Source organism: Amblyomma maculatum, chromosome 1 (genome assembly GCF_055883805.1).
Source record: "Amblyomma maculatum isolate TAMU_Amacu chromosome 1, ASM5588380v1, whole genome shotgun sequence".
NCBI classification, from domain to species: Eukaryota; Metazoa; Arthropoda; class Arachnida; order Ixodida; family Ixodidae; genus Amblyomma; species Amblyomma maculatum.
This window is the reverse complement of record NC_139344.1, coordinates 224,263,050-224,288,811: the sequence shown is the minus strand read 5'-3', so window position 1 is coordinate 224,288,811 and position 25,762 is coordinate 224,263,050. Positions and strand designations below refer to the sequence as shown.

General features: G+C 47.7%; 1 protein-coding gene across 2 annotated transcripts in view; it reads left to right on the top strand.

Annotated features, from left to right (window-relative positions):
- The first annotated feature begins 2,049 nt into the window (after positions 1–2,049).
- LOC146205741 (uncharacterized) overlaps positions 2,050–25,762 on the top strand; it is a 147,904-nt gene continuing 124,191 nt past the window's right edge. For both annotated transcript variants that reach the window (XM_084590401.1, XM_084590398.1), the window contains exon 1: positions 2,050–2,349. The gene's annotated coding sequence lies outside the window, so the exon portion shown is untranslated. The remainder of the gene's footprint in view (positions 2,350–25,762) is intronic.

Genomic DNA, 25,762 nt, shown 5'->3' with positions numbered 1-25,762 from the left:
CTGAAAATCATGCCACTGGCCAAGCATCCCCTGCCAGATGCAAGCTCGATATTTTCGTCTCATGGGCACCATCGCCATTGGCTTTGGGGCTGATTGGGCAATAATGATTTCGCATTAAACCGCGCACCTGGAAATGGAGACGAGCTTAATACCGGTTAGTCAGGAGGAGCTATGCACCCAGCGCAATGACAAATATAAAGCGGACGAGACAGAACATGCGCTATTTACGCAAGAGATAAAGAATAGCAAAGCAGACAAAACGCCGGAAAAACAAGTAAACTTAACAGAACTGAGCAACGAGGTAGCCACAAAAGCGTCACCAGTGTAAAACACCCCTCACGATGCACACGAACACGACGGTAGGCAACCTACAAGGTTGGAAGTGGAGCAGGTGTAGTACGCATTGTATACACCCATGTTCTATAAATATGAAGAATGTTAGTTTAATGTTGAAGGGCAACCAGAAAGACTCCAGTTAAGAAGTATCTAGAAAAGCTGTCTAGTTTGTAGAGCGACAGCTCTACTTCTTTTGTGTACAATTCTGGAGGTATGTCGCGCTGCAAATTTGACCTCTAAGAACTACATAGTTGCAGGCACGTGCGCCGCGCCGCGCGCCAGCTGCCACGGTGAGTAATGGAGAGGGTAGCTAGGGAGGCTCCAACCGAACACTGTTATTCGGTTGGCGCAAATGAAAGGAGCAGTATCTGTCACAACTCCTGGGTGGACACCTGAATCTTACCATAAAAAAGGGAGGAAGGGGAGAGTGAAAGAACAGAGAAAGAGCGATCATAGTGGAGGGCTCTTGAATAATTTCTGCTACCAGGGGATCTTTAACCTGCACTGACACCACTTTAACAGCCACCGCGTTCGAACTGGAAGCCTCCATATCAGTGCCAATTTATTTATTTATATAAGAGAAATTGCGCGACCGGGCGCCTGATTTGTTAGGCCAGCTACGCTGTGCGGGCCGCTGCCGCTAAATTTAGCGGACCACCGCCATTCGGAGCCCTCAACTATGGCAGCTCTTTTTCTCTTCTTCCAAGTCTTCCTCCCTTCCTTCATTACGGCGTGGTTCAGCTGTCCGTCCAGAAGTGTGACAGATACTTTGTCAGTTCTTCCTTCCAGACAAATTTACTAACGAACACGGAAACCAAGGCAGTTCACTACAGCGATCACAGAATATATGTTCGTAATTGTTGCCGCGTGGAAAAAATTAATGAAATAAAGAAACCCAGTCTTGTGGCATACGAGTATATCAACAGAGCTTCGCTCGACATTCGGTTCAACAGAGTTGATTTCCTCTACACTTTTTTAACTTTTTTTCTTAGGACTGCTCTTCACTGGTTGTTAATGAGTAATTTCTTATTTTAATGTGAGCAGGTTTAAAGCGCCGAAAGGGATGTGAATGTGCCTGCTGCTATAAGAATGGCCGCTAATAGCAAAAAAATAATAATGGGGTTCAAGTGGTGCGAGGATTTTACAGCTCTGCTTGCGAAGTATGCGACACAACAGCAACAACAAAAAAAAAACGCTTCGTGTTGTTCTCCAAAAGAGATTTATTTATTTATTTATTTATTTATTTATTTATTTATTTATTTATTTATTTATTTATTTATTATTTATTTAGATAATAGCGTAGGCAAAATAAGTTGCGGCATATTCTGCTTTATTTAACTGTATGCGTTGAAGTGTCAGTTATCACGGTCACTTGCTGCTTTTCACAAGCATTTTGGCGCGCATTCGCATGGCGCGAATAACAAGTTTTCCCAGGACTAATTTGCAGACGCTGCGTGAGCATATCAGAAAGTTGCCTGCCCCTGATAGCTGACAAATACTGCTGCCAGCTGAGGTGATGTGGCACGTGCTTTGTCTCCCCCGTGTACACCCGCCCAGGAACCAGAACCATGGGCGGTAAAATGGTCGCGCGCGCCAAACCACGGCAGCGCGCAGCTAGAGCGGCGGCAGCATCCTCTCAGCAGCGTCACGTGGGCCGCGGAGAGGGGTTCGACGTCACCACGCGGCGGCGAGCGACGGCGCCGGTCCGCACGCTGGCACTCGTGGCCTGCTGGCGAGCGCTAGCAGTGAGGAGGCTGTCGCTGCCGCCGCAACGTGATCGGCCACGGCGCAAGTTTATCAGGCGCGTCCATATCGCTCGGCGGCGCACGCGGCTTCGCTGTCGCACAGACTGAGCGTCACTGGCGTTGGGCGCCCGACGCACGGCCGCCGCGGCTCCTGGGGGCGAGCACTGCTGCGTTGCGCGCAGGGCTGCTGTGTTGACATCCGGCACCGCGAATCCGTCTTGAGGGATTACCGCTCTAGGAGGAGGACAGGCCCCTTCGAGCCTGCCAGGTGAGGCCACTTTAACCACTGCCTGTCACCGTGGTTCGTTGCATCCCGTAAGACATCGCCGCGAGCCACGGTTCTTGCAGCGCCCTCCTCGCGAGAATTTTTTCCCCACTTGCCTTGGAGAAACACCGTCGCTGCCAAAAGTGACGCTCAAAAGGGGGCTTTTCTGCTGCTTTCAGCGGTGGCATCTCTGCTCTAGGAAGTGTACTACCTGTGGAGATGATCCCCGGTTCACCGGCAGGCATACCGTGAAAACTGAACCCAAATTGCACTTTTGTGGTATTCAAAAGGCATGGAAATGTATACGTGATGTAGATCCACTGCATTGGGCGATAAGATCGATCAGGTGTCACAGAACTGGTAGCGCGAACTCTGTCACGGAAGGCAGAAACGTTCATAATCCGTTTCCAGGACAGCCTCATCCCAGGAGCAGCTGTCGAAGCATCGTGCTTGCTGATGGCCTTCATATACTCGACTTTAGGTGGAAACGCAGAGTTTTTTGTAAAATATTGCCCGCTTTGGACCTACGGCACGTAAGTTATGCGCTTTTGTAAATCACGGGATCTGTGTTTAACGCAAAGGAGTTTTTAGCGCTGTGTTACATTTGGCGCTAGGGTAAATGCAACAATCTGGGCGCACTGAGCTGACGAAAAAATAGGTAAGCAACAGATCTCTCCGTGCCATAGGCCTATGCAAGATGAAAAAGTTTTGCCATGGCCGACAGTCTCTTAAAGAGGCTGGTCTCGGGAGTGTCCGACAAATGGTTGTTCGACGGAACAAAAACTTTCATTTTCCCAACTTCTTTTTGCGAAACATCGAAGCAAGTTTTCTTGCTACAGACGCGTCGGGGTACATAACCGTATCGATATCAACGATGCCAGTAGTCAATTTTTTGTTACTAATGGTGGACCATAAAACAATAATATGCATAAAAACTGTCACGAAAGACTATCCGGTGCTGCAGTGTGCCCCTGTGCACAGTAGGTGATGATAATAATAGTAATAAAAAAGACATCGAACCTGTCAAAGATCTGGAGCCACAAGTTGCGCATACATTCTAGGCAGGCACGTATTATTCTCCTGCGGGAAGCCTGTGCTTCTGGCAGTCTTCGATGCTGAACACTCGAAGAGCTAAATAAATCGCAATCGCACTATTTGCGGGCGCCACCGTTCTGATGGAGAAAGCGATAGAAATGCTGCTCGCATCGTACATTGCAGGAACTTCTTCACGCCGCTGTTCTTCTTTTTTATTTATTTACCTTGGCCACCTGGTTCGGAGCTTCACTTCACTACCTATTCGTCCGGCTCGTATAAATCACTGGCAAAAAAAAAAAAGCAACTGACGAGCTCTTTTCGATATCCAACGGCTCCGCTGGCAGCGTGTGCCGGTCCCTGCAGCTGCTCCCCGAATAAGACCAACACTGAATGTGCCGGGCCGGGCTTTGCTATCGCAGAAAGCTGCCTATTACCGCATGTGTGCATGTGATTGGATTGCTTTTAGCAGGTGTTCGCAGACTTCGATTGTTTAAAGTTCCTGCTTACATGCAGCAGTAAAATAAAAACCACTGTCGCGACTGGAACCAGTGTGGCAAATATAACATGCATCATGAGCATCTCTGAAGACACGCTGCCTCGAATTCTTTGTGAGGAAACTGGCGGTCTGTACGGACAGTGGGTATCTGTATGCTCGCGTGCTCATTGGCCTGAGATCATTTTGCAACGAATGGTACCTCTTTATTATTTTTTTTTGCGCGTGCGTTGCAATATCTGTGCTTTATGAAATGAAACCAAACAACGTCCGCCCTTTTGCTGACTTAAAACTGATTTATCTTTAAAAAAATATCGATGCCATATTTTGTGTATTTCCCAAGTCAAAAAATTCGTACAATGAATTTGTTTTGTTGTCTGAAAGGTTTAACAGGTAAGATATGTGAAAAAAGAAATGCCGTGATAGTGGATATTTTTTTCCCCTTTCCGATGACGTGCATGTTGACTGCATAATGTCGCTCTCTCAGGGAACACGTGCCCTTTGTTACGGGAGATACGTCACACCCATATCATTAATCACGCGTTCGGCACTGCTTTGCCCTTTATATGGGCTAGTGTGCACGCTCCGAAGTTCGATAAGGTGAAATGGCCTCGTCAGAATTCCAACGAACCTTCGAACGTACACGATTTATAAACAAGGAATTGCCCCAGATCGTGACCTCTCCTATGACTCATTACGGAAACAATGGAGTCTCATCAAATTTTTCGGTCTCAAGGGCGCACATTTACGCAAGAGCACAGCGTGGCGCTGCGGGCGCCAGCAGACAGCGCCATCTCCGAGCGGCTCCACGTAATATATCGGGCAGGCCGACGCGCGCTCTTATACTCACTGGAGTGCGTCTGCTCCATCGGTACGTGAAAGAACTTGGTCAGCGCGCGCGTGCGCTTTCTTCCTTGTGCTGTGAGGTCCCTGTGAAAGATTTACTTCAGTGTGCGTTCCCGTAGTTTATATAATTGATATTTTGTGCCTCTTTCGTGCGCCATTTTTTTTTTTTTTTGAGAGGGAATAATCGCGTGTCATGGAAAGTGAAAAATTAAAAGGCTACCCTAAACGAATCTGTGGCATGAATACGTTTCGCTTTTTCGTGTCTTCATACCGTACTTGCTCGGCTCGCTGTGCTTGCTTCCGTCCTGGTTGCATTTGTCGTGACTGAACGCGGGTGGCTGAAGGTTGGGAGTGACATTTGTACCGTTAGTCCACATCAAGAAAGCGGTGGTGAGTTGGACAACCACATGCCTGAGAAAATTCGGCGTACGCTACCGCCTGATTTCGCGCCGTATGAACAACTCAGGACACGACGGTACAATCCAATGGCGTCAGCAAAGAAGCTTGCCAGTTGTTTTCGGGAGAAGGCTTGGACCAGGCTGTGCCGCATGAACCATCCAGGACTTCGGCGGCATGGTGCCGCGTGTCGATGAGCGTCTATATCAGTGTGCCCCATTTTTGCTTTCGTGGCTAATTGACCTGCAACTTGGCAAAGCTGTGTGTCTCGAACCACATGCAATGGCGCCAGCGTGTTCACGCCTTTAAAAGGGCACTTTTTTTTTTATATAGTCTCCTCTTCGGAATCCCCTCGCAACGATTTATCCGCGTGGGCGATGCGATGTGACCGATCCTTAACAGTAAACATACTTATTTACGACCCCGCCATCACTGTTCCCGGGTCGACATCTTGCCGGAAGAGGAGACAATGCGCCGAGGACGTCTCTGTTGGGCGCTTCGTTAAGGCCGCGCACCGAAGTGATTACTGATTAGGCATTATATAAAGAGTAAATTCTCCACTAAGGGCAGGTGCACAGGGAACCGCTTTTAAAATAAGGCTTGAAGTTCTCCGTTTCTGTGCTCTTGTTATGGTCCGTTTCTAGTTCGGCGGCCTCCATCCTGTCTATGTCCGAGTGGCTGAAGCCGACGCCTTACTAAGCACCTGGCTGCATTATAACCTTAGCCGGTGCATGCTTCCTGAATTTTTAGTTTTGGTTAGCGTATTTAACATATATGGGATGCTCTAATAAATCTCTACTGATCCGGCTTTGCCCGCCTGCGACAGGCGTTTTTGGGTCGTTAATCTCAAAAACTACTATCATGACATTGCTTTCGTACGCTTAATGCGGAGCCGCTTTTCGCGGTCACTTCGAAGTATATAAAGTGCAAGGATTGTAAACTGCAGAGCTGCGCTGCTTGCTACCCCATGTGTACGACAGATCTTTGCATATGGCGCCTACCATCTTGTCGTTTGAAATTGTACGCGCTGCCAGCCTACAGGGGCCGAGTAAGTGCAAACTGCATAGTGATGGACCGCCGGCATGCTCTTTCTTGCTGCCACAGGCGAAGTACAGGCATATACAGCTATAGAGTCGTGACCTACTGCATTATTTTTCTTGCATATACAATTCGCGCACCTGCCTAGAGTTTCAGTGCATAACACACAAGCCTGTAGGATGCGTCATCTGAGGAAAGCAAGGCTCATCCCCGCTTTTAGGCAGCCGCGACGCCGTTTAAGGCATCACAAAACTGCCCACCGAAGAACCTAATCGGTGGGCGGTGCTGCCGCCTGGCGTCTGCGGCACGCGCCGCGGTCGAGAGGAGACGAGCGCAACGGGCGCGAGCAGCACGTGGAGAGAGAAAGCGCGCACAGTCTGTGTTACGCAAGGTCACTCAAGGCGCCACGCCATATGAGCGACGCTTGGGGGAGGAGCGCGTGCTGCAGTTGCGCAGGCAAACATGAGGTTAGGTTACAGTGGCTAGTATACTGTTCTAGCCACTGTAGTTAGGTTCTCTATACAGCTCATTCGGTTGATAAGCCGTCGTCGCACCCCATGTTTCGGCTCGGGTTTTGTCGGAAGTGTTCGGCACAAGTAGGAAAAATGGAGGCCTTTAGTTTACACGGTATCCCTTCCCCTACTGCGCGGTGCAGGTGTACACCGAAGACTGTGACAGATACTGCTCATTTACGTTTCTATAAATCAATTCGCAAATTAGCGCAGGTGTCCGCTGATAAATAAGATACCGCTCTTTCAAAATATTTAAAAAAAATCGCGAAATGAAAAAGCGGGGCCAAAGCCGCTATCGCGTTTCTATCAGGCGAAGCTTGAGCGTCCGCCTATATAATTTTTTTTTTTTGTAAGTATCAATGGGGACTTCCCTATCCCGTAAAAATTCGCAGTAAGGTCGCTCTGAGAGATGCAACTGCGTAGCTAAAACTGTATTACAGCGACAAGCTTTTATAGGGCGCTTACCCGCGGTGGTCATAACGTCATGCGTCACAGCACGAGTGCTCTTCATGTACCCGTGGCCGCTTCATCTCCTTTGTGGCTCAGAAGGTAGTCGCGCGGGGCGTGCGGCTCCTTCGTCATGGCAGACGCGGAAACGTCGAATAATCAGGTGAAATTCGTCGTGTGCGGCGAGAACTGTTAGCAGTGGCAAAACCCTGTCGTATGTGAGGAAAAACGCGAAACCTGGTAGCTTTGCGGTCCATCCGAACATCGTCGTCAGATGAGTTCAACGCATGCTCGGTAATATCGCATGAAGCATCCTGCGTATAGCTGCTCCCTTGGCAGTAGCTGGACCATCGACAGATACACAGGGCTTGCTTAATCAAACAGCAGCGGGACCGTCGGAATGGGGAGGGGCGCGCGTAAAAAGGCTTTTACGTGATAGCGTATACAGCTCGTTCCACCGAAAAACTGCCGCCTCTGTACGCAGTATTCTGAAAAAAAAAAAAAAAATGCTGATCAGCCGACATTGTCATGACGTCACAACCACATGACCTCATGCGGTAATTTCAGACATCCCACATTCGAATAGAGCTAACGAATTGGAAAGGGGGGAGGGGGGGGGGGTCCAAATGAAGCCAGAGTTGGCTAGGAGGTTCCTCAAGTGGGAGTATACCTGAAAGCAGAAGTAATTCAATAAAATGTGTGCCATTAGGTTCGAACCGAGACTCTGCATGCTTGCCATGCGAGCTCGCAGCGCATAAGCTCCGAAGTTTTTGGTACCAAGCGTGTTAGAGGGGCAGCTAGTTAACATGTTTTGGTGTACTATATGACTTACTGACGTACATTTTGGATGTGTACGGTTGCTACATTAACAAAAGTATAGGAGGACGATGTGTGTGTGGGGGGGGGGGGGGGGGGGGTGCGAGTTTATTGTAAAACGTGGTTAAGATTGAACGTAAACAGTATCGGTGTACACTGCGTGCTCAATTCGTGCAGATTATGATGATAAAAGTGATCTGCGTATCGACCACGTCATCAAAAAATGAGGGAAGAAATGACTCTTGTCAAGAATGAAATGGAAATAGTGGCAAAAACGTTTACCGCGTCCTCGTAACGTCCCACTGAACACGCATTTCAGCTTTCTGAACTCGATAGAAAAATAGTGGGGCACAGTAACACGCGGGTACACCAACGATGCGCGGGTACACTAAACAAAACACGTATCTGGGATTTCAGCCCTTCGAAACTGCACCGTTTCTGCCGTCTTGGCCAATTAGCGTTTAGCGACTTGTCGGTGGCACTCCCACGCCTGCCCTTCCATACCATCTTATCCTAAAATTCACATTTTTCCGGCACCGTACACGTACACAATGTTGGTTCGTAGTTCCCGGGTTCGAACCCGACCGCGGCGGCTGCGTTTCGATGGCGGCGAAACGAAGTGGCGTCCGTGTGCTGTGCGATGTCAGTGCACGTTAAAGATCCCCAGGTGGTCGAAATTACTCCGTAGCCCTCCACTACGGCTCCCCTTTCTCTTTCCTCTTTCACTCCCATCTTCATCCCTTCCCTTGTGTCCACAGAGCTAGTGTGACAGATGGTGTGCCTTTCCCTTCCTGTGAATCAATTATTACTATAATTATTAGAAAACTGCATCGAATTTGAGTGGGAAGGGGTGCGAATTTCATTAGCATTAATTTATGCTGCTTATTTGACGGGATGGCGAGGCGAGGAGCTCGAGTTTTTCGGCGAAAAACCCTCGAAGATTTAGTGAACTGAAGTATGCTTATAATTGCTGTTATGCTGAATAATAATAAATAGTCGCTGGCAAGTTGTTTGTTTGACTATGAACATTGGCTAATTGTTGAATGCGATCAGAATGGCCTCTTTTTTTTTTTTTTTTTTTTCTCCGACGGCGTGGGTGGTTGCATTTAGCTACGTTCGCCCAGTCCTTTCGTTTGTGTGTATTGAACAGCGGGAAGTAAGAAATTCAGCGCAGTTGCTGCTGCAAGAACTTCGAATACAGCTTGGCAGTCGTGGGCAACTCCCTGGGGTGCAGGCATCGGCTTGACACTCTGCACTCCGGATTCGATTCTAATTAGCTCTGCAGTCTCTCCATTTAAAAGGAGCGGTTGAGATCCATTCTCGTGGCAGATAACGTGGCGCCACCGCGACACTGTAGCCAGGAGGACTTGGCACGTCAGCGAGTTGAGCAAGTGGGCAGCTCAATCCCTGGCTTATACTTACGGTTGAGAATACAGCCGCTCGTAGCCCGGTCCAATCAGGTTGGTCCGGGCTACGATTGCAATGCAGTGGAGTGTCTTGCGAGCAAAAAAAAAAAAAAAAAAAAAAGCATTGATTGCGGATGTGCTAATTGATCCTTTGTACCCGTACCACGGTTCCAATTGCATGCTTTATTGCAGTACGCCGAGTGGTCTGATGAAGGTCGTAGGAACTCTAAGGGATAGTGAAGAGTAATTCGAATATGTCCGCATGTTGCAAAACGAGAGCTGAATAAAACATGGCTCGAGCTTTCAGCCTGGTTTCAAAGAATGAGACTCGCTTTGTTTTCCATGGCCGATGCAGATAAGATTTACCGAAAAAAAAAAAATGCCTTCGGGGAACGGATCGCCAGCTGAGAAGCGCATAAATATGACTAGCTTAAATACGTGTCATTCATGACTGTGAAGTTTAAAGTCAGCGTTAAGGAAGTACATCATTTGTCAAAAGTTCAGAGCTCAAGGGGTTTCTTCTGAGCCACACCGTATGACCCATGATTTATTGTTAGTGTTCCGATTCTTCCGAATGTTAATTTTTTTTTACCTACCTTCTTCAGCACGGTTGAATGCTAAAGGGTGCGACTACAGGGCTTAGAAGCAGACTCCCTGCGCTCTGAACTTTTGACAAGGACTGTCCTGTCTCTTGTGTATCGCGCTAAAAAGAATTCCACCTTGAAAAAAATGAACCAACTAGACCAGAAACAAACGTTGCTGATTGACAAGGACTGTACATGATTTCCTTATTTGCCAAAAAATTTACGCGCTTAATAAGATGATGCGGGAGCATGAAGGACACTTAGCGAAGCGTTGATAGTGGCAAACATTCATTTTCCCGTCGCCGCTGCTCGTCAGTAACGAAAAACGAGATGAAACGTGGGATGAAAAATGCCATTTATGTAGACCTGGCTACGTCTGTATGCATTCGATGCTTCTAAAAATACAATTTACTGTCATTGCTGCGAAGGCATGTAGCATGCAGTCTAATTAATCAATGAGTGTATCACGCACTGACAAGTTTGCAGAAGGAGGAGGAAAAAAAAAACCTTGTTTAGACGCAGTCCGGGGTGAGGGTCCAATGCCTTTACCTCTTTTTCTTAGGCTGGCCGATTACAAATGAGCTGTGCACTGATCATCTACTCTATACTTCCTTTAAACTTCTTACTTACCCCTCCTTTTTTTGCACAGCTAATGAAATGCATGTCACAATCGCCTGCCTTCCCCTTTGTGGCTCAATGGCTTTGGCTGGCGATCCCAGGGGTCCGATTCCCGACCGCGGCGTTCACATCTAAATGCAGGCGAAAAAAAAAAAAAAACGCTCATGTAATATGGGATATGTCAGCACACGTCAAAAAAGAAAAAACGAAAAAAAAAAAAAACCCTTGATGGTCTGAATAAATTTCGAGCCCTTCATTTGCGGCTATCATCACAGCCGCTTCAGGAAAATGGACCTCACAATTGACTATTCGCCTACTCTCTCAGCTTTACGTTCAACAGCCCTTTCAACAAAATGTTTGATTACGTTTGAAGCGTTTTACAGCAACTCCCAACGACGTGTCCCTGCATGTCTTGCCGCTTACAGAGGCGGAATGGCTCCTGACTGCATTTGATGTGACGTCAGAGTTGAACTTAAATTGCCGCAGAGTTTGGTGTTGCACAGTCTTGCGGAATGATTAACAACCGTATGCCACATGATACATTGTTTTCGAGCTATTCTCATTTATTGCGCTTTCAAAACGATTGTAACAGAAAGCATGCATTGTTGCTTTTACCTGCGGTTGAGTCGCTTAGACTGCGTGAGCGGGAAAATGCAACTGTGCGAATCATTTGGCGGTTTAGTTTTCTGATGCGTCCTGCCAGTATATAAGCTGTATTCGCGGAATCATTCTCTAAGCATTCTCAGCGGCGCCTCCAAAAAACCCTTTTGGTCCGTATCTTTTTGTTTCGACCCCTCCGGGGTGGCGCAGTAGTTAGGGCGTTCGATTACTGTGCCCCAAAGATGCGGGATCGAATCCCGGCCTCGGCTGCAGTCTCTCGATGGAGGCGAAAAGCTACCACCCGAGTACTGCGCAATGTTTGTGCACCTTAAAGAACCTCAGGTGGTGAAAATTTCCGGAGCCCTCCATTACGGCGTCTCTCATAGCCTGAGTCTCTTTGCGACGCTAAAACCCAAAACCAAACCAAAACCAATCCTTTATTGCGAGCGGCTGCTCTTGCTACTGCTAAGGGGGTTTTTGCACTCGGAACCAATTCAATTGATCGGGATTTCTTTGGCCCTGAAATCAGCTGGCGTTAATTTCCTTTTCCTGCTCTTAAGGAGCTTGGTTATCAGCCGATCCCTGGTGGCACATCGTTCACTTGCTCCTTCCAAGGAGCAAACAGAACAGTCAGGCCCCTGCTTCGGTCGGAACGCGCCTGCCAAACTGTCCATTATTATAACGAGACAACGCTATCCTGTGTCCTTCCGTCATAAGTGTCAGTGGTTATTTCGCTGTTTCGGCTGTGTTGTGACTTCAGTGAAGGTTTAGTGAAGGTTGAATACTCATGTTTTTCGCTCCCGCTGACCTATGTCATACCCCTCATGCTCTTCGGCTAAACAATCCTCGCCCAAAACGAACGCTCAGCCACGTCGTTGTAGAAATTACGGGAGCTTTGTGCGGCGTTGAATGTTCTAGCAGACTTACCATTGTTGGCAGCGGGAAGACGCACTTTGATCGCACGATTCTCTCTGCAGGCTTCTGCTATTGCTTAATGAACTGAACTCGCTAATGATGGTTTGGAGTCGTTGAATACTTGACACCTTCAGTGAGTGTTCTTGTGAGCCCTGTTACCAGCATACACGTCCTGTAAGATTTTTTTTTTGATGAAATTTCTGCCGATGCTCTCGTGCACGCACCCAACAAGTTTAGAGTGCTATCCTTGCTGAAAGACATACAAATGATGCCATAGACATCTGCAGTATTCACTGACTCGGGTCACCTTGCGATGGTAGTGACTCGCGGCAGGTATTTTGTTCTTTACACGAATACTCATGTTTTTCGCAGTGATGTCGTATGTGCCAAGAGTTGATGTATTTAAATTTTCGTTTCTGCCTAAAACAATCATTGAATGGAACAACCTTGACCGAAGCGTATTTGAAAAAACTTGTTCTTTAGAAACTTTTGAGAAAGAGTTGGAGATTTGTTGTACTGCTTGAATGTACATTGCCCACCCTGTAACAGCCCGCAAGGGCTAACGGTACTTGCAAATAAATAAATAAAAAATAAAAAATACGCCGAGATTAGTAAACTGTATTCTGAACTTTAGTGTGCTTAGCTAGTAGCAGGTTGTTTGGCGAATTATAGTTACTAACGTGAAACGCTGCGACAGCTCTAGGAAAGCTGCTTTTATCTCTCGTGCTGCAGATTTTACGCTTTCTTTCTGATTTCGTGTTCAGCTGTCTCTTCCGCGCTTCATTTTAGCGTAAAGTCGGGTTCCTATACCTTTTCAGGCCACATTCTCGTAAGCTCGAGACTCGCCATAGTGGCTCGTCTGTGTCAGTAGCCGAACGCGATAACGCTGAAGGGAGCCTGCACTCGAGCGTGGAGAAATTACACGCACGTCGCATGGCAGTTGCTGAAAGTTGAGTAGGTCGTATCGCCCCCCAGACTTAGAATGACGTCGGATGCAAGATGGGACAAGCTGGTAACGTGAAGCAAACGCTGGCAGTAGTTCCTTGTGGCGAGCAGGCAACTGGCCACTCCTAATTCCGAACCCTTTCCGGTCGGCCGAGTAAGCCAGCTGTTGCCAGGTGCATTTGACAGTGGCATTTGCTCAGTTGAGAAACTGGTCGAAACATATCGGTGCCATACGCGTCATTTGCACGGATCACATTCTCTCCCACAGCGTGCCGCGTAACTTTGTCATTTGACTTACTCGATCTTGTTCATTTTTTATACAGGTGATGATGATTAATCCATGTTTTTTTTTTCGCTTTGATGTAACCTTTCGGCCTGAAATAAATTCGTCTATGCAGTATTTAACTGTCATCTAAAGCAGTAGGTATAGTGATATTGCATCATTTCATGGAAGATATCAACTAAGTTCAAGAGCTCGTCAAAAATAGACTAATCATCAGCGCGTGGAGAAATCTTTTACGGTTACATTCCGTGGCTTTTCTTTCCTCACACTCGGTAAGTAAACATGACAATACAAGTTTGTGACCAGACACGCCATCTGTGCATACAGTGCATTGAGAAATAGCTCTGCTTACAAAGATATAAAATTCAGCCAATATTTTTAGTCATACGGATGCCCTCAAGTACAACCTGGTGCAGCTCGCACTTAATCGTGATATCAATTAGAGGGCTGTCAAGTAAGTTATGTGATGCCGTAATTATCTTCCGGGGCTTAGGTCTGGGCACACAATCGTTCGATAAAGAGTCTGGGAAGCAGTAGAAGGCTGTCGATAAACCGCGCACATCACAGTGGCACGGCCCCAATAGTAGACCTTCAAGAACAAGCTTTCTGGATCTTCAGTTTGCGGAAGAACGCTTGCAGCAAATGCGCTCTTCCAAAGTATAGCATCTCCGCCCCCTCGCGAGAGACGATTACGAAGAAAAATTTTATGAGGGGGTACTAAGAGCTCATTGTTAACACCGCTAGCGCTGCAACCAAGTTTCAGTTATGACGTTCAGTGAAGAAATTTGGGCAAGTTCACATGAACTCATAGCTTACAAGAGCGCAGCAACATGGACAGAGGGGAGAGATACAGCTGACAGTTATGATGGTTGTATTTGGGTCATGTTTTAGAGGAAGCAATTCAAGTTCCACTTATTTATTTGCTGGGCTCCTAGCTTTAAAATTTGGAACCCTCAATAGAAATGGAGCATGCGGGCAGTCAGTCGGAAGCTTGTAGTTCACGAGCCTCTCTGATAAGAACGCGCTAATGAGTGCGTCGTTCCAGGCTAAAGATTACCGTCTGTCCTCAATATGTTACGCACAAGACAAACATGTTTTTTTGGTGCCCGCTCTTTCAATGCTTGCACTCTGCCCACGGGCTCTGCCACAGAAGTTTTCTTTTATGCACTGTGTTTCAACTTCATCCATTTCGAAGGGAAATGTTTTTGCCTTTCAGATTTTTTGCATTGTGAGACACAGCTTCCTTTTCTAGAAAAATCCTGAAAGTAAACAATAATTGGTCTTCTGAATTTCTTCCACGACGGTGTATCCTGGCGCCAGAGTGGCATGACTCGTTTAGTTCTGTCAGAAAACTTTCGTTTCGTTAGAAAAAGTTTCATCGTTTTCTTCGACTTGCACTTTTAGGCCGAAAACATCAAGATTACTTCGGTGACTGCGGTCTTCTAGATCGGTTAGCTTTTGTCTGTTGTTGAATTACATGCTCTAAAGCATATACTTAGTACTGGAAGGGTGGAAATCTGCGCTGTTTCGTTACATATGCCATGGCACAACTTATTGACTTGTATTGGCTGACAACATCCTTGGTTTTGTTTTTAGCAGATGTTAAATGGTTGCGGATTTCAGTAAGTTCATGCACAATAAGTGTTTCGCCGTTTATTTGGGCCCGCGGACACATACAAAAAAAAAAAATGCAAGCAATCGCTAGCAAAGTTCGTGCGCACGACATAACCAACAATTAAGATCATAGCTGTAAAAGTAGCGAGCAAAACTAACCTTTTAAATAAGCAGAAAGTGTTTCGTTAGCGGCATGATTCCTGAGACAGGTGACGTCATAGGTGACGGTCATGAGTTGCATGCGGCAAGCACTGTTTCACCGATGTCGAGCAAGTCATCATTTTTAAATCCAGTTTTGAGGCTCTGACCGCTTAAATGCTGCCTTGCACTTATCCTGCCTTTTTCTTGATGGTGTCGACGCTTTCCAGAGTGTCGCACATGCTTTGGTCACATTCGAACCTGATGTGGCGACTTTCTCATTAGGTACTCTCAACCGCGCTGTCAGTAGCACTTCAGAATTACTTAGGGTATACCGGTGGTACTTCGCACGGGCGGTTAGAATGTCTGCTTGACGCTCGTTCGCCGACTGAATCTTGGCACTGGCAAGACCGGTCTTCCGACAGGCGAAGGGTGCGTTTACTGAGCGTACCTCATAGCTTCCATGTGCACGAGAGCAGATGTCTCACGACATTACTCATGTCTATAGAACTTCACTGTTCTAATGTTTATGTACAACGACGGCTGCTTGTTGAAACTCTTTAATTGAAACTGCTCTGATTCGTGCACGATACGCCCCTTTTAGTGAACCTCTAGACGGTTGCCTCATGGAAAATAAAATTAGCTCTTACACAAGCGTATGCAGTATGACTCAGCCGTGTTTCATTAAGAGTCACAATCAAGAAGCGTCGACCGGTTTCAGACACCCTAAACTGCAGCTTTACTGGGCGCTATAGGACTGGATAGTTCAAGTCCTCGTTCAGGCACGAAATAATCTGCAACTGTGATAGTGCCACGGCTGCATCGAGACCCCTGACCGCAATCTACACGGGTGCACCCGGTAGGCCGATAAATGTGCTGCGCCTAACAAGCTCGACTTCCGCGCCCACCGCCCGAGGAGGCGACGTCGGTGCGACTAGTGGCTGACGTAACCGGGCCAGTCGGAAGCCCATCGTTTTCCGCGCCTGCGGTGGCGACGGCTCTTCCGAGCCGCAATGCTATTCTGCGCGCTGTTCAAGTCTGCCGACACCCAGCCTGGGATGCGCGAGATTGGCTCGAGATATACTCCCTGCACGAGATTCGCTGCGACGGCTCTGCGAGAGATGCGCTATCCAGCAAAGGGTGCCGCAGCGTCCGACTTGCCGAAAGGGGCTCCCACCGCCGCGGCGGATCAGCGGATGCGTCATTCTGTCTCGGAAGGCGAAATGGCTGGTGCGACCTCTAACCGCGACAGCCGCATTTAGATTGAGGCAACTTGCTGGATTTTCTGCTGCGGTATGTCCGCCGTGCTCGCTGTTGCAAGGCGAGAATAATACCTTCGTGTGGGCCAGCCGGTGAGGTATTATGCAGAGGAGTAGTGCAAAAAACAAGGACACAAGAACACACTGAAAACAGAACTAGCGCAGTAGTCATGCTGCGCTAGTCCTGTTTTCAGTATGTTCTTGTGTCCTTGCTTCTTGCGCTGCAAGAGTTGCTTTTTCCTGAATATAGGTATTTGCAGTGTTTGTTTCTCAAGAAGCCACAAGAACTCGGAACTAGCATATTGACTAAACCTCATCTTTGTTTCCTATAACATGCTGTCCTTTATTTTAAAATCGCTAGTACTAGCTGCCGTAGTGGGCATTTAATGTGGGCTATGCGCGCGTGTGTGCGTGCGTCACTTGCCATGTTTTCGGGATCCAGAACACACGGAGTATAGGCACCCAATTTTCGGTTTGTGCTTTATTCTTTGTAAATTCATAACGTATGCACGAACCACGATGAGCTACTAGCCTACGACTGCTAAATAATGAATAATTGAATTTATTGTATCGTCTGGTTCGGCTTCGGTGTCAGCAGGAGCGATGGCTGTGACGTCACTTAGATATGGGTCCCATGAGGGATGCAATAACTGCAATATTACCGCTACTTCACTGTTTTACTTCACCGCAACACTAAAGCGAACCTGCCTCGAGAACAGGAATTGCAAGGAATAAAGAAAAAGCGCCTATATTGCAGTCTTTTTCATCCCTCACGTGACCGTGACTCCACTTTGACGCCATAGCAATAGCTATTGAAACCGAAGCCGGAACTGTTGAGAAAATAAAAGCGAATTAGAAATTCTTTAGCACTCGTAGACGGACACCACGTGGGGATCCATGTACAGTAATGGCTTTCGTATTGTTAACGAGCAACCTAAATGTGGCGTCTATACAGTGCCAAAAGTTTTTTCTTTTACTGCGCAACGCAACCACAAAGGCGAAATCTGTGAATGGGAATTCACAGATTTCTCCGACTTTTGCCTGAAGCCTGACCTTAAAACTCTAGTCTCGAAATGAAACGCGACGCGCTACCGACATACTTCGCTTTTGTCCAGCTTAGCTAAATCTGCTGCACTTTATTTTATTTTTGTTAAACTAGTATCACGTAGTTCAGCAGAATACGTTTTTGTGAAAGTTGGTTCATTGTGATGGGAAGGCAGTGCGCGTAAAATCACGTTCCGTCCTCGTGTCATGCATGTATACTAGGCGATCCATCGCTCGTGTAGTGAACACGCGAGTGTGATCGGTCTTCGGAGTGCCGGTGCATCCGTCTCGGCTTCTCATCAAACCGAGGCGGCAGATGACGCGAATTACCACGTCCAGGTTCTTCTGGGCGTTCGCCATTTTACTTCGATGTGGGGCCGTGTCGAATGTACGAGTGCTCCGAAGAGCGTGTGGCTGGACATTAGCGTGTTCACTCGAACAAGAGTGTTTCAGGACGCAGTGCAGACCGCAAATACAGTCGGGTCGAATTGCCTGATATTGAAATCCTGCAGCTTTCGAAGGCGCAATCTTTTAGTGCAAAGCACTAAAACGACAAGCGGTGTTCACGGCTGGGGTGGTATAATTGTCGGCACAGCCCGGCCTCTGTTTCAATACGCATACAAAAATTTCATTTTTTAGCCTGGTACGAGCTGTCTTTTTCCTGAAGTTTGCTGACTTGGCGCAGTCTGTGCAGAACCACTGCTTCTGCATTCGTGCATGCCTATGCAAATACAATTATGAACTGTTGGTCTAGAATACGTACGCTTCGTGCAGCTTAACCTGGTTTCCTCCTCCTTAAATGGCAGTGGTCGTTAGAAAGTGACCATTAAGTAGCACGTGCGGAATACAATATGTAGAGCTTTCCCCTTTGCTTGCTTTTAATCTTCGTCCGATGCTGCTATGGCTTCGCATTGTTATCAAATACCCGCGTTCGCGATAGCTACAAGGCTGTGGGAACGCGCGTCCACAGCACTGTTCGAAAGTTTCGCGATCTCAACGCTCCGGCTCGCTCAAGCAAAGCACTCGCGCAGGAGGCCTGCAGGATCGCTGTTGGAAATTGCACATTCTAGCATTCTTTCTTGTTTTGATGTACGACTCGGGCCGGTGTGCAGTAGGCAAGCGCTTAGCTTCATTCGTGCACTTGGCGTGCGCCTTCGAAGGCGAATGGGCGAAATGGAAGTACTCGAACTCTGGCTTTACGCCCGCTGAGCGCGCGCGCGGCAGCAGGCGCAATGGATTTTTCTGTAGATTGTTGTCCCGCCGCCCATCCCAGAAGTAGCTCCATTGCCAGATAGTCCTTGGAGTTCATGCAGAAAGCACTGAGTCAGCACGGTGGACTAGCCAGCTGGAGCAGCTTGCTTCATCTAGGCATAGCCAGTTTGTGTCGGTATACACTATTCGCAATTTCTAAAAAATCCACGTGCCTCGAACTTCTCTAAGAAGGACTGACAACGCCAGAAACCGTTTGGTGGCTCCTTTGCGAGTGCTTTATAGGCTCATTCTGACGTGATTGTCGTAGTTATCCCATGAATGCATTGCCGACTTTCAAGCCATCGACGCCACACTGCGGCCGCACCGCGATCCCATTGACGGAGAGCTCGGAGGGCAGCTTCGCGCAATCTGCTGCTGATGTTGCGTTAGTAAGCACTTCCGGATGTTCTCTCGGGAGCGTCGAGAAAAAGAGAAAGGCTACACTGCTGCGTGCCTTCTTGTATGTCAACAAGGTGGAGAAACCGGGAGATACCGTCCCAATGCTTTTCCGCTGCTAGCAGCCCAAAGCGATTGTAGCTTTGGGGGCAGAAACTACGGCATGTCAACGTCGCTAATTTTGCGTTCGCGCCATTTTTAGTGAGACGACCTCTTTCTCCTAGGTACGGACTCGGCGCTGTTGTAGCTATGTTTTAGTTCGAATTGATCATGGTAGGTAATTAAATGGTAGGTAATTTCGGACTCGATGCAACCTTAACGCCTGCACAATTGTACCTCCTTGCAAGCGAATCTCCGAATAAAATGTCGGCACTTTATTAAGAATCCGTCGTCGGCGATCTTGAAGTGACGTGGAGCCAGAACAGCTAACATCCGGGCAAATAAATGGGATTATCAGGGCTCCGATTGATATTTAACGAGACGAGTTTGGAACAACGGTTTCCGCGCCATTCCCAATCATGGCGCCACGGTCCCACGCACTCACTTCCCGCTGGCCACCTCAAACTATATACTACTGGAGCAGCGCGCGCGTGAAAAGCATCTGCGCTGTTCCGTAGCGCGAAGCTGAAAAGTCACAAAATTGTCTACTTCTCAGCGGACAGCTCAGACTCTCCTTCAAAGGAGATACATGCCGAAGCAGAAATTAGCGCGGTGCGCCTTTAAGCCAGAACTACTATCGCTGCCACGCTCAAAGGATTAGCACTACGCGTCTGCGCCTGTTCTTCCCGCCGCCGTCACCACGAGCGTACAACCAGGCCAGCAGGGCTGGCTGTATGAAACCCGCATTTTAAACTGGGTCTGAGTTTCGGCCCATCTTGGTGCGTGGGTCAATCGGTCAGCGTTCATCTCCGTCCGTCTAGGCGTCCTCCCCGTCGACGTGTGCAGATACGCTACGCTGGTAATAAATTAATTTCTTGCCTACATCTGTACTCTCGAGTACGGGAGAGGCAGTAGTTTTTTTCCTCCCTCTCTCTCCGCGTTTTTTTACTTCACCGGCGCTTATTTATTCTAAGCGCTTATGTTTGACGGTCCGCAAGCTAAAATGGTGGGCGAAGTTAAACATAATAAATCAGTGGACGTGAAAAAGCGCTATGACGTTCCGAGTGAAAAGCGCGTTTGACACGCTTTCAATTACAGTCAGCCTCTAGCCTTACAATCGATCAAAATCTTGGCGCTAGTCGATGGTTCATCTTAAGTAAAAGTAAAGCAGCGCAAAAAAACAGGGACATAAGAGGAAGACACAAACGACAAGACTGGCTCCCTTGCAGCCCGTTCTCCTGGAGTTTCAGCAGCTCATGCCATCTTCTGCCTCTCACGTTTGCTCTTCAGTTCTTCTTGTCGCTGGACCACATCTAAAAGTACCCCGCTGCTGCGATGCAGTGGTTAGGGCGCTCGACTACTGTGCCCAAGGATACGGGATCGAATCCCGGCCACTTTTCAATGAAAACGAAGGGCAAAGCGCCCGTATGCTTGCGATATCAGTACACGCTAAAGAACCCCAGGTGGTCAAAGTTTCCGGAGCCCTCTACTACAGTGTCTCTCATATACTGAGTCGCTTTGAGACGTCAAACCCCGTAAATCGAACGAACATCTTCAAGATCCATATGTTCCGCTCTACAGTTTTGCTTGATGGGTTTAGCATTAAGACCGGCACAGACTTTGGTAAAGCGTTAAACGTCTTTATTCCACGGCGTACTATGCGCGTACATACGTCGTTACGTCGCAGTTTTGGTACGAAAGGAGGGAAATATGGTGCCGATGAAGATTCATTATTGATGCCGTATGATGAAATGGCGCGCAAGAAGTAGTAGGGGAGGGTGACCTGCCACATGGGTATTTGTGCTGCACGCCGTCTTCCCACTCGACGCTTCGCTGGCTTGGCAACGGCTGGCATCGCAGTGGCGGTGACACCCATACGGTGAGGCGTCACACGCACAAACTTGAGCAGTGGGTTGGTTGGGTAAGTGTTTCCGCGCTAAAACATCGACGTGTAGAGACTGGAACGGCGATGGATGAGCGCATCTGAAAAAGTAGGAGCCAGAACGCGAAGCCAAGAATCGTTTAGCAGTTCGACGCTGCCGAGCATGGACATCGAGCATTAGTTGACCTCGGTTATGACGGAGACGCATGTATTTTCGTTATAACAAAGGTCCCATGTTCGTTGTATCCGAATCACTTGGTATGCATACATCTTCGTTGTGACTGGGGTTAAGTGTTAGTATATCCGAGATCACTTGGCAAGCCCGCGTCGTTGTTACAACCGATGCTGCTTGTTCGTTATATTCGAGCCCAACGGTCGATGCATGAATAAAAGAAAACTCAAATGAACGCAGTAGAGCTAACGCTCTAAAACTTGCAAAGGCTAAACTATCTTTGAACCAAGTTTCACGAGTGTAAGCCATCAGCCGCAGCCATAGTCGCCCCTGCCACTTCAATCTTGATACGTTTCCTCGCTTAAGCTTCTCGGCACTGGGCTATAGTCTGAATTCTCTTGTTCGGGGGTCTTGGCAGCCTTTCTGGCATGGCTGCGTTCTCTCCCTTCAGCGAGAAGGCTTTCCTCTACGCCACACCTTCTCTTTTTGTCACGCCACCTAGTGAATTCGCCCGACACTACACTCGCGGACCTTGCTGCATTCGCAAAGATGGCGTATTTACCTTGTAACGAGTAAAGCTCCTGTAACGAGCTTTATTGCAAGGCGAGCTCGTTTTCTAGGGCTAGGTCGAGGCTTGCAGGCAGGCGCTTGCAAGGTAGGCGCTGGCTCGAACGACTGGTGCTCGCGTTGTTGTTGTGCCCTCAAATAATGGCACATACCTACGAGGGGGATTGGTCACACGTGAAATCTGCAGTAAGGGAGTTATGCTGTTAGCTTGGAGATAAAGAAAGCCCCAAATACATACAAGTGTACAATACGACAAAAAAGGCCCTATTGATCAGAAAACAAAAAGGAATAATTTCAGTTGAATAAGAACTCACAGGGGAAACGCAGCGGAATCGGCACACCTAGCAGGGAATCCGACCAGAGGTGTTAACAAATTTGTGCACCGCTGAGCGAACTGTCCCGCTGCTCAAGCCCAGCTGAGTAGCGCCAAACGAAAGTAAATTTAGAACAGTCAAAGATATAGATAAATGTTTGTTGAGAAGAAAAAAATCCCAACACCCGCTTTTTCCTCGCGCTGTGCAGCATCAGTGGCAATTACATGTGAATGGAAATGTTGCAGATGGTCATTCAAAATGGAAATCAAGGTAGACACTGGCAAAGAGTTGGCATGATTGGGATAAATGTCATCATGGACCAAATTAACTTGTGGTAGAGCAGAACTAGCTTGTGATATAGAACACACATCTACTGATAACGGAGTTAATATAGCGACTGCACATATACAACCTGTGATCTTTGATAGGGAGACCAACGGTGCTCACGTCTCGTGCCGGCGCACTGGCGCCAGGTCTTCTTCTTCTTTACAACCTGTGTTAAATGAAGGAGCAGCGCAAATGGTGTTCTTGAATGATGGTGTTCGCTGCACAGAGCGTGTGTGTGTGTCATTTACCAAGGAAAAAAATCGCGAGGGATTTTAGCGACTAAAGTATTGAAAGGCGAAAGCCTGAGAAGTCTCATCTTGTCTAGCGTTCCTGCCATCTGCAATCCCACACTTGAACGCGCGCCAAGGAACGCCACACTACCGCCGCAAAAGCGGGACACACTTTGTCCACGACAGTATGATCCATTAAAGGCTTCCGCCTTAAAATTAGAGGCTCTGCGTACCCTTCCTGTCCTATAATTTGCCTCCCATTGTTAGTCTATTGTCGGCATTCGTTGCAGTGCTACATATAATTGTAATTTGTTTACAGGAAAGGAAAGGCGCAGTATCTATCTCACTTTCTCCGGCAAGTATGAGTTGGACAGTACACCATCGCTCCTGTCGCGTGGCGTTCCTTGGCGCGCTTTCAAGTGTGGCATTGCAGATGGCAGGGGCGCATCACGTCTCGGCCAATCAGAGCTCGACAAAAGCGGGACACACTTTGTCCACCACAGCATGAGCCTTTAAAGGCTTTCGCCTTGAAAGGAGAGTTTGCGTTGCTGCTGGAACTTGATGAAGACGGTGATGTTTGCTGCGTAGCGCGAGAGTTCAAAGTCAAATGTTCAGAGCCAGATGGCCTTGAGTTTTGGAATGGGAGAGGTACAGCTTCCGCTCTATAAATTAATGTGACGAAGCAGATCGAGTTACAACTCGCCAGTGAAGTCTGTCTAAATACTGGACCCCATCGAAAAATTGCACTTCACCAGTTTCTCACCTAGAAATTGTATTACCAGGATGTGAAAGCAGAAACAGAGGCCTACGCCTGCTACCCGTGCAGTCGTGTCTCCAAAGGTCCAGTCCGACATAACGACACAACGTGCAGACGTGAGCAATTAAGCTTGCCTCAAAACGCTCCAGCGGTCCTTTCAGAGGAAACGAATTTTTACGGAGGGTACTGGGTCTCACTGTCCGGGCTCGCGCCGTAGCGATACTGCACAGAAATGATTAAAAGCAATGAAGGAATACACTGCCCTAAACACACCAGCTGCATGATAGGAAGATTGTTCCGCAGCACAGCCGTTCGGGCGCCCTAAACAAATCTGCTCACGTTGTTTCTTTCTAGAATTAAGTGGTCAGACGTGAGTGGTACTCGGGTTCGGCCTCCTGAATTGAATTTCAAGCGGACTGCAGTCGAAAAAGAAACAACTACGTAACCATTTAAGCTTTCGACGTCGTGCAGTGACTCCGCAAAGCCTTGCTAACCTCTAACAACGCAGCGTAAAACTCTAGACGTGCTCGCATTTCTGACTTTCCCGACATGCAGAGACACTCGGCGCTGGTGAACCTGACATTGCTAAAACCATCCTGGAAGTGGGCAGCGATTGTTGGAGGTTTCCTTCGCACGGCGGACGTTTGTAGACGCATACCGATTGTTTACATCATTATCATAGTTTCTCTGTTTTGCATTCATTAATACAAACCGTTAAGCTGCTAGATCTAGGCGTTCACATATAACAAAACAGCGTAAGTTAATCGTGGGGTCAAGGAAACTTGTTATTGCGCCAAGGCTGATCACAGACGGAGTCCTACGGTCATCTTGGCTAATCTTGGCTCGACTGTGACGTCGCCTATAGTTCATAAAAATTACCAATAGCTGTGGACATAGAACCACACTTGGAGATCTGTTGTAATTCCTTCTTTGCACGGATTGAAGACACGTGATATAGGCATGTGTGCGAAAAACAGTTTTCTCTCTCAATGTATAATGAATGCTTCTTTTCATCTCCACCGTGCGCCCATGTCATTCACGCCCGGACAGTCGGTAGTGACGCAGACATAGTTCTTGGTTTTATTTAAGCAGTTTCTACCTACAAGTAGAAGTGCGGTAGTGCAGCTGGCAATAGTCGAAGCAGTTGAGTCGCGATGGTCTGGCGCCAATGGCGGCCCGACCGGAAGAATAGAAAGCTGTTTAAGTCAAGTCACGCCATTTTGATTTACTCCAAAACAATGTAGGTAGGTTGGATAAAAAAGTGAGGGTTAAAGGCAGTCCGAGCCCCCCTGTACAAGGCCAGCAAATAGCAAAAACAGCACAAAGTTCTGGATAACAACGTGAGTGTTAATTTGGTTGGAACAGCATACGGTGAGCTAATAAAACAGCTACGTTACATTGTTTACAGGGTGAAATACAACAACATATGCATGTATATCAAGAAATTGAGATCAAAACTACGCGGACTAATATGCTACAATAAAGAAAACAGAAAAATAATTTAGTCTGGCGGAAACAATAACGACACGTACGCATTATGCAAACAAAAGCGGTGGCCTTGTGGTAGAGTATCCTCGCATTAGCGAGGTACCAGGTTCGATTCCCGGCTGTCGCCTGGTACCCACCGGCTTTAAATGGGTACAAGAATTCCCTCGGCCTGGTGCTCGGCTCTTGTGGGGTGAAATGCTTGGAAAATGGGTCATGGACCAAGGTCCTAAGATTCAACTACGGTAACAGCGAGGCACTCTGTTAATGAGCTTTCGGTTTATCACTTCGCGAGTAGGGTTACTTTATTATAATTCCGTTCATACTGTGTGCGCAGATTATGAAATGCCTTCGCTTATTAGAGTTGGAGAGTGTCAACAAAAGCAATAAAAAGAGGGATAAATGCAGGTTCAGTCACATTTGCGAGGCAGCCCTCTCGGAATTAAAACCTCTGTGAACGTCGTTGGCGACATGCCAGTGCGCACATCAAATGCCCAAAGGAGCATGCATCGCAAAGTGCACACCATGCACGTTGTGGGTATCGATGTGCAGATAAGGGCGTTCTCTGTTCATGGCAGACATCGTCGCGACCTCCGCAGTGCGCGCACACGCGTATACACAAGCAATACGTATATCGCAAATACGTGATGATCAGGGACACACCAAATCTGCACAGTATTTCATATGTTTCGAGCTTAAAAGTTTTCCTTTTTCTGTATCTTATAATCGGGACCTTGCAGCCTCCATTAGAACCGTATACCTTTGGGAGGAGTGATGATAATCGAGATTTACCCTCACCTTCATGCGATCTGGAGCGCCGACCGACGCTTATCGAGCCTCCCAGCGTGGCACAGAAATAGATACTTTGTGCTCGATACTACTGACAGAATCTGTACCTTTGATTCAATCACACGGGTGCATGTTACGGCTATAGGTGGCTCTATATG